This window comes from Paramormyrops kingsleyae, chromosome 1 (genome assembly GCF_048594095.1).
Source record: "Paramormyrops kingsleyae isolate MSU_618 chromosome 1, PKINGS_0.4, whole genome shotgun sequence".
Classification (NCBI taxonomy): domain Eukaryota; kingdom Metazoa; phylum Chordata; class Actinopteri; order Osteoglossiformes; family Mormyridae; genus Paramormyrops; species Paramormyrops kingsleyae.
The window spans coordinates 47304271-47322194 of NC_132797.1; the positions used below are offsets into that span (position 1 = coordinate 47304271).

At 43.1% G+C, this 17924-nt stretch overlaps 1 long non-coding RNA gene across 9 annotated transcripts; it reads right to left on the minus strand.

Moving 5' to 3' along the window:
* Nucleotides 1-261: 261 nt before the first annotated feature.
* Nucleotides 262-15158, minus strand: LOC140592580 (uncharacterized). Of its 9 annotated transcripts, XR_011992922.1 has the most exons (10): nucleotides 14823-15158; nucleotides 12170-12194; nucleotides 11967-12006; nucleotides 9063-11346; nucleotides 2435-2554; nucleotides 2204-2329; nucleotides 1895-2040; nucleotides 1473-1731; nucleotides 1267-1372; nucleotides 262-1023 (listed from the first exon to the last, which is right to left on the minus strand). It is a non-coding gene; the product is annotated as an uncharacterized lncRNA (long non-coding RNA). The 9 variants fall into 9 exon arrangements; XR_011992920.1 differs by having other exon boundaries at nucleotides 2204-2554; XR_011992918.1 differs by having other exon boundaries at nucleotides 2204-9225; nucleotides 9521-11346; nucleotides 14823-15149.
* Between the last annotated feature and the right edge of the window lie 2766 nt (nucleotides 15159-17924).

The window sequence follows — 17924 nt, forward strand, 5'->3', positions numbered from 1 at the left end:
GACTAGTCACCCTGAAACACCAGACTGCAAGCATATTGCAGGCTAGTATAAGTTGCAGCTACTTACCATCAAATGTCATTATAGTCCAGTGGGTCTTTTTCTTAATGTTGATCATAGCATTGAAATACTTGTCATATGTGAATCACCTTACTATGTATGCATGTTGAAATGGAACCAGACTGGACCTACCCTAGTTGAAAAGCATTCTCAGTTTCATACTGTAGGTGTACTCATCATGCTTAAGAATGACAACAATAATACTTATCATACTTATTCTTTATGAAAGGCAAACCACATAACACATAATAAACATCAGAAAATTTCAAGAGACTACATCGGTCTTACAAATTCATGCTTGTGCTATTGTTTGTGGGGTCTCCTGAGGTACGTCATAGTCAGAACAGTGGATGCAGCACAGCTGACATAATATTCCATGTATGATGATAAAATTACTAAATGAACAGTTTACAAATAAAGTGCAATTGTGCCATTCTGCAACATGGTGACGTACTTCCGAATATACAAGTGACCTTACTACACGTTAGTGCAAGTAAACACAGGAATTCTGCAATATGTCCCGAAGCAGAAACATCTTAGGAGACATGACTAATGCTTTGGTATTGCAGAGTAAAAGTGAAAAGAAATAAATGAATACACAATGAAACAGATATACAATAGATGGAACATTGACATATGAAACATTGATAGATAAAAATTTATTTTAAAAAATGACACTACAAATGATACAATACACATTGAAATTGTAATATTGTCTCGCAATATTTCATAGTCTCAAAGCGCTTTACGGCATCCCTGCCCAAAGCCCACAGTGAGCAAGCCAGAGGCAACAGTGGCAAGGAAAAACTCCCTAGAAGGAAGAAACCTTAGGAGGAGCCAGACTCAGAGGCGGAGCCCATGCTCCTGGGGCTGGCAGGGAAAGTCAGTCATAATTCACATTTTCCCAGTCTTCACATTTGAGATGCAAGCAGAGGGCAGGCAGTTGATGGTAGGCAAGTGCTGGAGCTGTGCCAGATGGTGGGGCAAACAGTAGTATGGCAGCAGGACAGAGGGGGAAGACATCACAGGCAGAAGGGCAGAAGAATAGAAGCACAAGAAATAAAACTGGCACACCATAGCAAGAAACATACAGGAGCAATGATGCATTATAATCAAGGTAGCCTGGGCATCATTCTATAATGTTTGGAGATTATGTGTGGCAGGGTTCACTATGGGTATCAGTGCTCAATTGAGGAGGTTTGTACGCACTGCACACTAGGCCTGAGTCCTCCACACACGGCTTGGCTTATTGGCAGAAAGGGCGAAGGGAGACTTGATGCAGTGGCCATGGGGTCAGTGACATCGACAGCAGGCACTGGAAAAAACAGGAAACATGCATGTCAGTGAACAAGAGACTGACAGTTGCAGTCAGACTACTTCAGAGAAGTAGCAGCCTTGGAAAGAGGAAAACTCACAAGGGCAAGCTATCTTCTGGTCAGGTAGCAGGGAGTGCGATGTGTTACGGGAACTTCATGTAGTGGGCATGGAGTCAGCAACATCAGTAGCACGCGAAGTGAAACTGGCTCAGAAAGAACAGTGGATAATGCAGTAGCCTATAGGCTGCATAGACAGACGATCGGCAGCAGGCAGAGATGGAGATATGAAACCGACATTTATACAAAGGTCCCTTGGGTTGATATTCATGGTGGTAGATGATGATTTTGCAATAGTGACCTGAGGAGATTCATACAAGTCGTCAGGTTAAACATCTGGAACGCCAGGACATACCAGATGATTTTGACAATGTTCAGCTGGCTAATGTCTCAGGTTTTGTACCATGAACTGTGGTGGAATATCTAAGACAATGACGGTAAGGGAGACACTGTGAATCATGCACCTTTGCTATGCCCACATGGTCATGCACAGCCACTGCGTCTAGATGAATATTGTTGGTGACAAACTGCCCAGCTTTTCCAGTTTCTTCCTCGCACATCCATATGTACGACTGCATTCCATGTTACTTGCTTGTAGCTTTATCATCAACTGTAGTAGAACAGAACCACACACAAAATGAAGTCCAGCCTAGAGATTGCATCACATACTTTATGACAATACAGGAAAAGCAGACCTACATCCAATGTTTCCTTCCATTAGTCTGAAACTTTTCTGTAAGACACTACACAGACAGATGACTATAAGGGCTTACCGTGGCCTACAGATGTCTGTGGCCGTTTGCCCTTGAGGGCTCCAGACAAGGTTTGCCTTATTAGCACAAGGGGTGAAGGTAATCTTCAGGTGGTGGCCATGGGGTGAGTGATGTAAACAGCAGGCACTGGAAAAAGAGAAAAACCAGAAATTTGCATGTCAGGCAAATATTAACAGTGGCCAAGTAAAAGTGCCTCAAAGAGGAAGAAACCTTCGGAAGAGGCAAACTCACATGTCCAGCCCAGCATACTCTGGCCAGGTTGCAGGCAGTATGATGCATTACTGTCCCAATCTGATGCCATAACAAGTGCAGGGGGTGATCTGGCTTAGGGTGGGGAGCATACACAGACGGCTGGTGGCAGACAGAGGTGGACATAGGTAGGGAACATGTATGCAAACGTGCACACAAGGTCCCTTAGCTTGATCCTCAGAGTGCCACATGATAATTGTACATTGGTAGTGTTGGGTAATTAGTAGGAAGAGAGACTACAAATAAACAAAAAAGGTTTGAACAAAAATGGTTGCGGCTGGGGCTGGATCGGGGGGACGAGGAATGCTACATTACATTTATGTTGGAGGTCGGAACTGGAAATGTCAGGCTGCTTTACACATAAAACTTTGTAGTGACCACAGATAAGTTGAGAAGTGACAGAGCCCACAGATAAGTTGTGCATGTTGTCACTTCCAGCTTCAGTCCTCAGAAAATGACACAGAAACAGTGGTCTGATGGCAAATGGAACGCACTATGACAGGGGTGTCAAACTCTAGTCCTGGAGGGCTGGAGCTCTGACTAGCTTAGTTGTTTCTGTTCCACCAGAAATGAGTTAAAGAGTGACGTGTTAATTAGCACAAGGAGTTGAATCAGGTGTGTTAAATGAGAGGAAACTCAAAAACGTGCAGGGCTTCGGCCCTCCAGGACTGGACTTTGACACCCCTGCACTAGAAGATTAACACAAATGACGATGCCCCCCCAGACCCAGCCCCCTAACCTCACCACTGTGCCAGCCACCCCAAGCTTAGGCCCAGCCCCAGTAGAACCCTCTCCATAAAACTCAGTCCATCACAAATTTTATTATCAGTTTGCATACAATTTCACAGACAATGTAGGACAACACATTCATGGTGGCTAAAATATGTTGGCATTACAGAAACACAGATACCGTTTTTGACAATGTCCTTTGCATACACATGATCAATCAAAGTGCCGTTCCCAGTGGTCGCGTCTTTCACAAGTTGAGCATACCCATGTTCCTCCATAAAAGTGGTGATTGTACTTCCCGTGAAAAGATTTTCATTAAAATCTCCCATGATGATTTTCCCTCCATCCATGCTGTCCATGCGAGCGATCAGCCACATGAGATTCTTCTGAAAGATTGACACAGTATACGAGGGCGGTCTGTATAGTACCGAGACTGTTGTTTTCAGTAGGCCCACATTGAACTGGAGACACTCAATGTTGACACACTGCAAATCAACAACGCTACAGTTGGTATGTTCTTTATAATACACGCCCACACCACCATGCTGTTGGTTCTTCAGTTCGGCAAAGATTGAATCATCACCATCGTACGCGAGATGTCTCCGTTTCCCATAGAATGAAAATCCATTCAGGTGTATCTCTTCTGTGTCTTCCTTTAACCACGTCTCTGTCAAGCAGATGATATCGGCTTTCATATACCTTCCGTCTTGCTTTATGTCATCCAGGTGACATGCGAGTCCTTGAACATTGTGGAGGAGAATTCTGCATAATGATGGCACTTCTGTGACAGGTTCAATAAAAGCAGGCATGCTTTGCATTGCACTCTCAATGTCCTGTTTTGCGTATATAACACTTTCCTTGAAGTCTTCTATTATGAGGCCTTCCAGAGAAGTCACACGGCTTAACGCTACGTATGCCTGTCCAGCTGCAAATATCTTCTTCAGTGATACAACAGCCTTATCCACAGTCAGACCTTGTACTTTGTGTACTGTGCAAGCCCATGCTAATCTCAATGGAAACTGACGTCGTGCTGCACCGCTGTTACCCACTCTCTCCTCCTCTGGTTTGATTCGTGTCGCTCTGTCCAAACCTTTGATTAAGCACGGCTTCTTTGCTCTGAGTGACTTACCAGCTGCTTCATTGTCAAACGTGACGTATATTTCGAATGGGAAATCGTCCTCAGTACCAAAGCACACCTCACTTACCGTACCAAATGCACCATTTACCAGGCCGTCTGAAACGTCGATGTTTTTCAGTAGCATTACCCGTGCATGAACACCTACGTGAAGTGTTTCTGACAGACACGTCTTGTAAACTTGTGCGTGATGTCCAGCTTTCCTTTGCAGTCGGCCAGTTGCAGCGACCCTTTCAAAGTCCTGAGCGTGAATGATGACAGGGTCTGAGCATACCTTCTGCAGCATGCGATGGTTATGCAGATCTGCTTCATAATTAGTCGCATAGATATGAAGGGCAGTACTGTCTTGTCCTTGGTCTGTCACCCGTCGTTTCAGCATAGCAATGTCTTCCTCTAGCATTGCATCACCCCTTTTGCGTTTCCTTAGCCGATTCAGCAACTGTGCAAAATCCAAATCTTTCTGTCTCATGATGTCCGTCAGCTCCACTGAAGCAAAATGATTCTGCCATAGATTGACACCTTTAGTCTCAGTATACAAAGGTTTCCCTTTCACCGGACAAAGCTGGTAGAAATCTCCAACGGCAACTATTGAGACGTTACCAAAGGCAGAATAATCTCCAGTTTGCTTGATTTGTCTCAATCTGCCATGAATATATGAAAGCAGTTTGTGATCGACCATTGAAATCTCATCTATAATCAATATCTGCAGGTTTCCCAGTTCAGCTCTCAATGAATTTATCTTCTCATCTCCAAGTGGTTGATAAGGCAGCTTCACATCTGTCGCAATGTGGAAACAGGCGTGTATCGTCGCAGCACTGATGTTGTAGGCACTAACCCCAGTCGGAGCAGTCAGCAACACATGCCTCTCATCCGGGTTATCTGACAACTTTGACAAGATACGAGATGCCTCATAATGTACTGCTTTGATCAAGACAGACTTGCCCACACCTCCAGGTCCAGATATAAATACATGAAATGGTTCTGGATTTTCACCACGTGTCTTCTGTAAACACCAGCTTCTTATTTTGTAAAAGATCTCAGACTGCTTCTTGTTCAGTGAGCGAAGCAAAGCCAGCGCTTCCTGCCTTGACATACCACAAGGATTGTCCTGGAACATATGGCGACCCGGTCTCGGTAACAAATCTGGTATCTCATCACGGTCTTCGCTCATTTCTGGCGTTACACTGGATTTGCTGGCGAGGCACTCCAACCGTTCACATTCAGTCTCTGGACAGATCAGTGCCCATGCATCTTCCATTACACCATGCAACTGTAGATCTTCCTCAGCTTTGTCTATCACATCCGCTTCCTTTTCAAAACTTGCCATATTTGAGTCGACGACCCGTTTCACCGAATGTAATTCATTACCGAAAAACTTCACAAAGCCAGTCTCGTAGAAGTCCTGGTAACTGCCAAAAGGAGGTGGTTTTAGTTGGCCATCAAAATAATGTGGTAGGAACAGCTGCAAAATGCTTTGATGGTATTTCTCTAGGTCCTTTGTGGGCGAAAACCTAGCATACCGAACAACAGCTGCATCTGTGCGTGTCCTTTTCTTCACGAATCCTAATTTCCTGTCCAACTCCATACTGCCAGCAGACGAGCTCTCAGATTTTGATAAAATTCTGTATTCAGAAGCAAATCTCGCCAGGCACATTTCTGAAAAGTTTTCTGTTTTTGGTCTGCCTTTATATCTGTCAGTGATACTGTTCATCCAAATGTTCTGCTCATCCTCCTCCTCACACTCTGCTTTCTTCCGTATGACATGTAGTGGAAGACTCATTCTCACCGTATGCTCTCCAGTTGGGATAAACTGCACTTTGCGTGATCCCTCTTTCAACCTCATGTTAGTCAGACGATACACACTTTCCTGAGCTGAAACTTCACGATTATGCAGAAACACACTGCCCAGTTGTCGAAGAGCTTCTTTCGCATCAAGGTTGCCTTGCTGGGAGGCCTCTTTCTGAGCATTTGCCAGGAGCAGTCCCATCTCTCTCTCAGCTTTGGAAATGTAGGAGATGATGTATACAATACATGAATATGCATCAACCACAAACTGAATGTCCATGTTTGCATTCCAACATCGTAGAAGGTCTCTGTTATATTGGTTCACCCAGACTTCACATGGTCTTCTCTTCAGAACGATGCTAGTGTTCTTTGTTAGTCTCGAGTAAGCGGCTTCAAATACTTCTTGATTTAGATGAATTGCATCAAACAAAGAATCAACAGAGTCATAGTTGGCCTCAGTGTTCAGCAGAGCATGCTTCACTTTCTTCATGATGGCCGCTGCTACTTCTTTTTTGAGGTGTTTTCCATCTGTCTCAGCATTTCCAAGTTTGTGTGATGACAGAAATGTCCTGTTACTTGGTGGACGTGGGAAATTAAATCTACAAGTTGTCCCTTTTTTCTTGCATGTTTTCGAGTGTCTCTTACTATGTTGCTGTACACTACATACGATTTCATGCATTTCATCATCATCCTCGGGCATTTCACATGTCACATACCGATCAATGAAAGCTGCTACTTCGTCATCCTCACCTTTACCAACCTTTGGTGCATCTTCCACCCAGAACAAACAGTGAGTGTGAGGTGATCCCCGTTGCTGAAATTCTACTCTGTAGAAGTAGTCAACTATTTTGCCGATGGGTTGCGCTTCTGACATGATCACATCTTTCAGGAAGCAGTGAAATCGATGATCAAACATTCTAGCGGCCGTCACGGGATTATTCTTCAACAGGGCACATCTTTCTGACCACTCTAGCTTGGCGCTTTGTGCATCAATACCATCTTGTTTGAAGATTGCCGTCATCAGTTCCGTCCAGCGTAAATCGGCAGAGGAAAAGGAGCAAAACCATGTGGGAATACCAAGCTGTCTTACCATCGCAAACAAATCTTTCTGAACACTTTGCCAAAAAACAGGGGTGCCTCTGATGGGTCTCAGAAATTTGTAGCCTTCATCAAAATTCAACATCCTTCGTAGAGACTCCGCGTTTGTCAAAGTTTCTGACGTGATGGTGCCTTTGTCCCAGACATCATACCCTTTTCTCACAGCAATGGACACATTTGACACAACTTGCTGAAGCTCAGACAAATACTGCCCATAAAAAATATAGTCCAAGTTTTTTGCAAAACGTCCATCTGCATTAAGGATCCTTGTATTTAAATATCTAGACAATGTCAGTTTCTCATTCCTCCTCTCGTGAAAAGTGCCTGTGGCTTTTGGGAAAAGGACTGGAAAACATTTAGCCTCATTAGTCTCATCAGTCAAAAGCCTCACTGGATTGTTTCCTTCCGCGGGTGCCATAGCCATTATTCCGTCAAAGTGCTGATCCAGGATCTCTTGTGCTATGTCAACAGGTTGAAGGCACGTATCCATATACATGCCATGTTGTTGTCTATCATGCAGAGTTTCATCCATGTCCTCATCTTCCATGTTATTTTCAGCATGGTCTTCATCATCATGTATGTCACTTACATCAGCAGGGACGTCTTCAGTTCTTTGTAGTGGATTAATCCAATCATTGTTGAACTGTATATCACTGTAAAATTTGTTATGCTCTCTGAGATACATCAAGGCCTTCTTTATCTTTTCTGGGTGCACAAATTCATATTTGTAGTGTCCTTTGTAAGTTAACTTCCTCTTCAGCTTCACGCGAATCATAAGGTCATCGTTGTTCACTCTCGGTAAAGCTTGGGCTACATTTGGAACGCTAGATGGGACGCAAGTCACCGGACCATGAACACCATTTTGTCCACCTTTTGGCAAAGACACAATCCTCATGAAAGGAATATGCATACCAATCAGATGCTGTTCTAGTGAATTTAAACATTGCAACTCAGCAGGGACTGGCTGTAAGGCTAGATTGTTTGTGACACTCTCAGCTGGAATTCTCCCATCAAGAATCTTTCTGTGACACGTGTAGCAAATCCACAATGAACCTGCAGAGCCCCTCAGATCACTACAGTTTTCAGAACAGGCATCTACACATTTATGCAAGTATGTATCTGTGATACACCGCGATGCCACTAAAGCAACCCCTTCTGATTTTCTCAAGTATTCATCTTTCCTGGATATGACAACTTGATGTTTAAACAGCATTCGATGACACACTGAACAAATGTACACAGGTCCTGTATTAATTTTCTCTCTAAACTGTTCAATCACATACCGAATATCCTTTCTTTTATCCTTCTCTTTCACCCGTTTTTCAATATTTCTGCTTTTTACTGCAGTAGCAAACTGGCTGTTTGTTTTGTATCTATCAATACTAGATTGCTTGACACATTCCCTGTGTTCAATGTCTACGGCATATTTATTGACACTCGCCTGCTTGACACGCTCCCTGTGTTCAATGTCCACAGCATATTTATTCACACTCGACTGCTTGAGACGTTCCCTGTATTCAATGTCTACAGCATATTTATTCACACCAGACTGCTTGACACACTCCCTGTGTTCAATGTCCATGGCATATTTATTCACACTCGACTGCTTGAGACGTTTCCTGTATTCAACGTCTGTGGCATATTTATTCACACCCGACTGCTTGAGACGTTCCCTGTATTCAATGTCTACGGCATATTTATTCACACCCGACTGCTTGAGACGTTCTCTGTATTCAATGTCTACGGCATATTTATTCACACCCGACTGCTTGACACGTTCCTTGTGTTCAATGTCTGTGGCATATTTATTGACACTCAACTGTCTCACACATTGCCTATGATCAGCGTCTGTGGCATACTTACAGATGCTTGACTGCTTCACATGATCTCTGTACACTTCATTCTCACGGTAGCGCTTTGTGCTTCTCTCAAGTTGTTCCTCCTTGTACACCTTACTTACTTCATACCGTCTTTTCTGTCGTTCCAGTCTCCGACGACACGATGAAGGCACATCAGAAGTGGCAATCTGAGAGCAGGTCGCAGCACAACCATCAGCATCATGCCTTTTCACACAAGTTACAGCCTCATAATGTGACTCATTACAATGTTTCAGGTATATACCCGTCTGATCACTATCACAACCAAGACACGTGGAGTACTTTAACCATCGGTCATGAGTGTATGTGAAAATATGCACACCAAGCAGATTGGCAGCAGCTTGAATCTCTACCTCAGATGCCCAAGTACCAACGTACTTCATCCGTGATGCGGCAACATACTGAGTGACAGAAGAGTGACCTTCTCTCAGACAAGCGGCATACCTGGATTCATCTCTTAGTATGTGGGCAACAACAGCACACCTGATTTTCCTGTGTTCTCTCTCGCTTCCAGTTATAGCAAAAGCCACAGACCTGAAAAAGCAGTTACCATCACCAGTGATAGGCATCGTTCTGCAAGGATCACCCATTGGAAACTCTGCAGTCATGTCTACATGACCATGCTCGACGTACACCACACCTAGTTTACAGGACAGGCGTCTTTGCTGCTGCGTTGTCAAAGGACTGAAGGAAAACTGCTCACTGTGCAGCTCACCGATAAAGACCACATCAGCTTCATTACCAGCATAGACATCATCCTCACGCGCTTCAGCATCTGTCACATTCAGCCTTACCGTACCATATCCAGTCTCTGGTGTGCTGGTCAACTGGTCGAGTCTGGTGACTGATGAGTTACCTTCGGAATGCTGCTGTGCGATGCTTTCGGTGGGTACACTCACACTTACAGCTGTAATCTCAAACTGCTCCCCAGTTGCATCTAAAGACAGGCCCAGGATAGCAATGTGGTTCAACAAAGAGTCTAGGCTAGAGTGGTAAGCCAGTATGCTTCTGCCCGATGCTTCGCTTGCGCCATCTTCCCGTCGGGAATGCGAGTCGATCACCACATACCATGACCCTTGCTTAATGAGAGCACAGGTATTGACTTTTAGGGTAAAAAGACATGCATCAAACCGTGAGAATACTCTTCTTACCGCTTCATCAGCCGACATAAGAACATCACTCATATCTCCATACTCACTCACACCAAATAATCCAACAAACATGTCATCGTGGTACTTTATTTGAAATGTATCACCATTCAATGAGTACTCTGTCGGTAGATCTCTGACAAACAGATACCCAGAAGCATCTCGAATTTTCCCAGCGTCTCTGATGGTACTGTAGAGGTCGTCTCCATTCAGCAGCACTTGATCAATGTCTGTGACTGACCAGGTTAAAACATTTTTTATTTTACACGTTACTATAGCAATCAAACTATTAGCCACACACTGTTTGTTACCGTTGATTCCAAATCGTCGGTCTCCTTGATGAAATGAGCCTCTCACTGTAGGTGCCTGAGGAAAATGAGGGGATACAGGTACAATTACAGGGTTCACATGTTGTTGCTGACCCAGGATTGGGCAATGGTTTGGCAGTGCCAGGTTGCTTTTCAGTTCAAGTTCAAGCTCAGGTTCAAGTTCAAGCTCAGGTTCAGGTTCAAGATCAGGTTTAAGATCAGGCTTAAGATCAGGCTTATTCAAGTATTTGGGGTCAGTTTTTCCAGCCTTTCTTTTAGGAGGGGGCTGGAATGCCTCGTCCGTCGGTGCCTTTCCTTCACCGGGGGAAGGACAAGACCTACAAAACTCGTCAACTGTCGTATAAATGGCACCCAGGGCGGGAACCCGGTGGTCATGGCTAGTCGGCAAAGTCGCAGTCATCACCATTTTGGTATTCCGAGAGGGGGGAAATGGGTTAACCCCGTCATCAGTCACAGCCATGACAGACACAGGCCGCGACTGTGCGGCCTGGTCAGGTTGTTGGTCGTGGCTCGTCCGCCGAGTCGCAGTCATCACCATTTTGGTATTCCGGTAGGGGGGAAATGGGTTAACCCCGTCATCAGTCCTAGCCACGACATTGATGGCAGCAGCAGCGGGGTCAGGCTGTTGGTTGTGGCTCGTCAGATTAGTCACGGTCAGCTCCATTTTGGGTCGGGGAAAAGGGCATACCCCGTCAACAGTCTCAGCCACAACATCGCTACAAGTAGCTAGACGCCTATCCATTAGCCTCTTCTTCGCTGCTGCTGAACGCCGGGATGCCTTGGTGCGAGGCATCTACAGATGAACAGGAGGCAGAAAAAAAAAAATACAAGACACACCTCCTTCCAACTTTACTTTGCAGTCATGTCAAATGCATATACATGGATGCGTTTTGTCAGGAGCGGTTCCAATGGTGGTCTTGTGTGAGACTGTATACCAACAAAGTTCTGCCCTGTTTACACTACTTAACCTATAATACATCTGTCTTACATGACTTGATTTTTTAAAACAGACAGAAAACACTACAACAGGTAATTCAAACTGCCAAACATCCATATCACACACATCAGCAAGTTTTGCCTCAACACCAAGTGACCTAAATGTTTCACATGTATGCCGATTTGTCCCGTCACTCTAATAAAATTTATTGAAAGACCTACAGATTTCTCATCCCGTCGATACAAATACATTTTGGCTGCTTAACATTAGTATCGTGGCCATTTCTCATATTGTGTGACAGCTTCTCTGTCACTACACATCCAATGTCTATGCAACACACAAAGGCACAGCTGTTTCATGTTAAGCAGTAAGATAATTACCATTAGAATACTACGATTCTACTGCTATGGCAAATATATGCAGTAAAATAATATGTCATGAACAAGCAATGCAGGGTTCAAGTGCACAAAGCATACCTCCTATCACTTTGTCTTCGAGTCTAAATCCACCAGAAATCTGCAGAGAAAAAAAGACAAGCAAGTTTCTTTGCGTCAACATTTCCCACCAGTCATCTTTATTGAAAACATGTAAACTTGATATGCCTTTTAAGGTCATTCAAGCTGATTGACCTAAGCTAAAACATAATTGGCGATAAAGAAATCGGCTTCAAAATATTCACCTTTGATGCGACAGCTCTTCAAAGTCTACAAAGACAACATGCATCAGTTAATGACTGACGTGCATTTATTGTACAAGCATTTCATTAGTATATGCAGCAGTGTGATAAGCTTCCCATACACATACAGAAACATTTTCCACTGTACCAATCATAGCAGTGTGGTTGGTATGAACTTTATCAACATGCATAACTAGTAATAAAAGTTTTAAAAAACGATAAATTAGGTTCTCACTAAGATCTAGCCACAGCAGTCAAATTAACAAAAGTCCAGTGAACAAACATGGCTGAGACGTTATGCAGCCACACAGATTTGTTTCACGCTGGTTAGGGCTGCACGATATTGCGAGGGGGGGAACACAATATTTATTCTTTCCACGATGTATATTGCAATATTACGATTTTAAAAAAAAATCTAATCAGTTCAACAGCTCTTTTGGTATGATTAACCATTATAGAAAGATTTAACTGATTTTGCCCAACTATAATGGTAATAACCGAATCAGAACTAAAAGCATGACCATTAAACTAAGGAAGCTTATTGCATATAGGAGTTAACATGAGTGACGAAATAGATCAAACAGAACATTTTAATGTCCAATTAAACCTTTTTATAGCCACGGTGAACATAATGGTCATTCCATGTCAGACTTTCTGACCTCATCGTCACGGATTTCAATGACACTTGGCATGGTGATTTGGTCAGATAATCAAGTCATGAAACTGAAATTGGGCATGTCTTCGATCAATATTGAGGGACAAAGTTTTAACTTTTCTCTCTGTATTGTGCATGGCGGAGTTCTGCTTTGATGTGCACGCACAGACACGTGCGCGGACATACAGGAGCACATTCCCACCACCGGACAGAGCGCACATTGGAAAATATGTTGCATCAACCACCTGAAAAGCAGACAAACATCTCATAAAATAAATGGTTTTGGTGATTAGTTCAGTTGTTATATTGACTGCTGTCCATGAACACCATGAATCCTGACTGTGTTCCCCCCCCAAAAGCGAATCAGCATTGTGAGGAATTGTGGTTTTGATACACATTTCAGGAAAGTAATTGTATCTCAGCAATAACTAAAAAACCAAATTTTCTGGAGATGTTCATGATGTTATGAGCTAACTGTAGTAACAAAAAAAAAAAAAAATCATCAATTTTGAAATAGAAATTCAACACCAAAAAAACCTAACATTTTAATCAGTTATTACATAGCAATTATTCATATGTGGATGGCATAGAAATTTGTTCAATCTATAGAGCTGGACAATAGCTTTAAAACAATGAGTACTATTTCTGTGCAGCTTACATTAAGGTAAATTTACACAGTCATACTGGGTCCCCTGTAAAAAAAAAGTTAAAACTGTTTGCTTAAATCTCCTTCTGTCTGATCTAAGACAAGCTTAATTTCAGTTTCACGAGTTACTCATCTGACCAAATCAGCATTCATTATAATCCGTGATGAGGTGGTCCAAAACTGATGATTTGACATGGAATCTCCTATAATCATGCATGTGTCACTAATGTTAGTGAAACAGCTGGATCAGTCTTTCAATCAAGGAAACCAACTAGTAAAAGTACAAGACAAACCAAGCAATTTAGCCAAGTAGTGGGAGCCTTTCATTAAAGTAGTTATCGCTAATAGGAATACATAAATGGTGACCACCTAATCCATGTCAGGAGAGAAACTAGGAGCTAATTCAGGTTTTAAAAACTACTTTAATGAAAAGCTCCCCCTACTCGGCTAAATTGTTTGGTTTGTCTTGTACTTTTACTAGTTGGTTTCCTTGATTGAGAGACTCATCCAGCTGTTTCACTTTAACATTAGTGACACATGCATGATTATACGAGACTGACCAATCAACACAGCAAGAACTCGGTGCTTAAATTAATTCCAGGTATTTTTAATTGAAATGGTTATAATGGTAGTTTGCAAATCCTGTCATAGCTCATACATGTCCCTCATGACATGGATTGGGTGGTCACCCTAACCACTGAACTCAAAAGATAGCTAAAACAACTTACAACAAGGTAATCTAAAAGCAGAATACACGATACCACCAACAAACAAGTAATAGATAGACTGTTACATTCATACACAGGCTTACCTATTCAGTAGTAAAATGCAGAGGATTAGCCTCCCTAGTGCACAGGCCAGGGCATAGTCACTTCCACGTAAAAATAGTCCCTCTCGTTACAACTAATGAAGTTAGTTGTTTACGCTAAATTCTACAAACTTTCTACAAACACACAGCAGCAAACCATCAACAAACAAGTAAAAGCAGATTTGGCTGACAACATAACCAAACTCTTTAAGACACAAAACTAGTAAATTACTACTGCGACACTGACTAACCACTATAACAGTAATGCTTTGCACACTGTTATGCTTTAAATTTGTGATTAAGACCGTATATGCGAACATGCTTAGGAAAAACAAGACACCTAAAATGGCTGCCACAGCCCTTCGTGGTGCATTTAACACCACAGAAACAAACGCTTACGTTAGTGCTCAAACACTATTGCCTAAGACCGAACTAAAAATATATTTTTTTAAAAACCTTACCACAAAATAAACCACCTACAATTATAAAACAGCAAAGCGTCAATAAACGAATAAAAACATAACATTACACATATGAAGCGTCTTACCTGTTGCAAGGCCAGAAGTCAAATGCAAGGCAGGAGCCTTCCTATGACTGAGACCTGGGAGTGGTCATGTATGTCAGCCAATCAAAACCGTAAAACCAGCTCCCGGCCTCTTTGTCAACCTACCTCAGCGAAACCAAGAAACAAAATGGCTGCCGCTACAACGCCTCTTTACAGCTATTCTGAATTAATGCTTAATCAGCTTACCACTTTATTAAGTTATTTCTTTATGCTAAATTATACACACCTAACTCTTCAAACATACAGCAGCAAACCTTCAACATACAAGTAAAAACAAATTTCGCTGACAAAAAACTTAACCAAACTCTTAAAATGGAAAGTAGTAAATTACTACTCTGACAATGACCAATTAGTATAACAGTAATCCTTTGCACCCCGTAATGCTTTATTTAATGTTAAAAATTAATATCAAATTTTAATAACAGAAGCATTTCAAGCATCAGCTGCCTCTTTCAAAAGACCGTTTTCATAGATGTCGACATGAAACATACATCGCCTGTAGAAACTTTAGTGAATGAATCTTGTGAAAATGTCAAGTTGTTCTATCGGCAGCCCGATGTGCACGGCGTACTCTCCGTAAGGCAAGTCGAGGGAGGCGTAAAGGCGTTTTCCCCACGAGGATCAACGAAGCTTGAATTATTATTAATTTAGACAGGCTCAGGTACTGCACCGGATAGTTTATCATTGTGTCCGACATCGACTGACCTGTTATGCCAAAACTAAAACAATCTCCATCGTAATTTCTACCTACTACTTAGACCATCTCACCCAAAACCAGTCCTGCTCTGTCCTACATCTCCTATCCCGTTAGACCTACGCTCAATCGGCATCCTGTAATGGCAGTCTAATTCTGTCTATCTACTACCGTGGCTGCCGGTTCTCTGCCGTTTTTCCTCTGTTGTCCTACCTGTCCGATTGTCCTCAGCTTTGGACCCTTTCGTAACTGCCTGCAGTTTCTAGTTATTTTTATTTTTATTATTTTTCTTCCCTAAAACTGAATGCCCAGCCTAAACCGTAAGTCCTAGGCCGACCAAATTTGGTAGGATGATTGGTATTCCTACCCACTACTCAGGTTGTCCGACCCGTCCGACTCAGCCGGAGGGGGGCGCCGTAGCGCCCCCCAACACGTTTCGGTCGATATCTCCTGTCCTGTTTGTCCTACAACTGAAATTTTTTTTTCTGCTGATGCAGACAGCCATGCCCTACCAAAAAGTCAATGGGACCATGAAGCTCCGTCTACGTAGATTTTTGCTTATTTGCATATTTTGCAAATCTTACTTTTTCCTTACAGTCCAAGCTTGTCCTACCAAATCAGACAAATGAGGTGTCAAACGAATCACAACTCTGAGCTGATCAAGAATCATCCACAAATTTCAGACATTTCTATGTCCTACGGCCATTAGCCACGACCAAACAATGTCCAAAACTGGCCCGTTTTGGTCTGACTGCTATAACTTGGCCGTGCCTTGGCATACCTTGACCAAATTTTAAAGCCTATCTCTGGACACCATTCTGGGGGCATGGTCCGAGGCGGGCCGCATTTCGTCCATAGGGGGCGCTACAACTAAAATCTGCCAATATCTCCTGACTGCCTTGGCCAATCCAACTGAAATTTAGGATATTTGTACTAGCACCCAGCCTGAGGTCAGTCACCTACAATGGCAGTCATCAGTCCTTAAAGAGTGGCTGCCATCGGCCAATCAAAATCAAGCAGCTATTTGACAGGTTTAACGATGAGCAATCCAAATCAAATTTCGGTGGTATATTTGTCCTCTGACCCTCAGCCCTCCCTGTAAAGGACACCTCACTTGGCCAGATATGTGTCTAAGACCCTCCTAGGCTCATTGAGCTGAAATGAGTAACCAGATCAGGTAGGAAGTTGTCTACCGATCTCACCTGTTTTAACAACAGCAACGGGTGGCTCAGTGGGCTAAACTTGTATGCTTGTAATCAGAGGGTCGCAGGTTCGAACCCAGCTTCGGTGGGTACTTCGAGCTAGGCAGCCCAATGTGCACAGCATACTCTCCGTGAAGTGAGCTGGGGAGACGTGAAGGCGTTTTCCCCATGAGGATCAATGAAGCTTCTATTATTGTTAATTTAGACCTGCTCAGGCACTACTACAGAGGGTTGAACAATAATTATTTTTCTTCCCTAAAACTGAATGCCCAGCCTAAACCGTAAGTCCTAGACTGACCAAATTTGGCAACAAGATTCCTATTCCTACCCACTACTCAGTCACACTGACCCATCCCAGTCAGTCAGATGGGGGCGCTACAGCACCCCGATTTGCATTTCTGCCTATATCTCCAGACCTGTCAAGCCTACAGTTGAAATTTATTGCCAGTCCAATTCACTATGTCATGACGAATCCAACTGCATATAGAACTTGGTTCTACATCTTTTCCTTCTTGCATGATTTATAGTTGTTTTTAAAACAGGTTTTCTTGTTAACCTCCTACGATTTTCGCCCAACATACATAAATCTGTTGTCATTCAAATCAGGAGACAGTCCTTTTAAAGATTTAGAGAAAAAACTTAAACTTTCGGTAAGATACAGCCACCAGCCACACCCTGACTGTACTGTTGTCTTGCCCATTTCAATCAGACAGCTATATCTCAGGGATGCTTCAGCCAATCATTACAACATTTGGCTCACTGATGTAGGACTGTACCCCAGAGAGACCGTCCAAATTTCGTGTCAATCGGTCAATCAGGAGCGCTACGCCACTGTCTATATACATCTAAGAGCCACCTAGGCTCATTGAGGTAAAATCAGTTTCCAGATCAGGTAGGAAGGTGTCCAGCGATCTCTCCCGTTTTACCAACAGCAGCGGGTGGCTCAGTGGGCTAAACTTGTATGCTTGTAATCAGAGGGTTGCAGGTTCGAACCCAGCTTCGGTGGGTACTTCGAGCTAGGCAGCCCGATGTGCACAGCATACCCTCCGTAAAGTGAGCTGGGGATACGTAAAGGCGTTTTCCCCATGAGGATCAATGAAGCTTCTATTATTGTTAATTCAGACCTGCTCAGGCACTACTACAGAGGGTTGAACAATAATTATTTTTCTTCCCTAAAACTGAATGCCC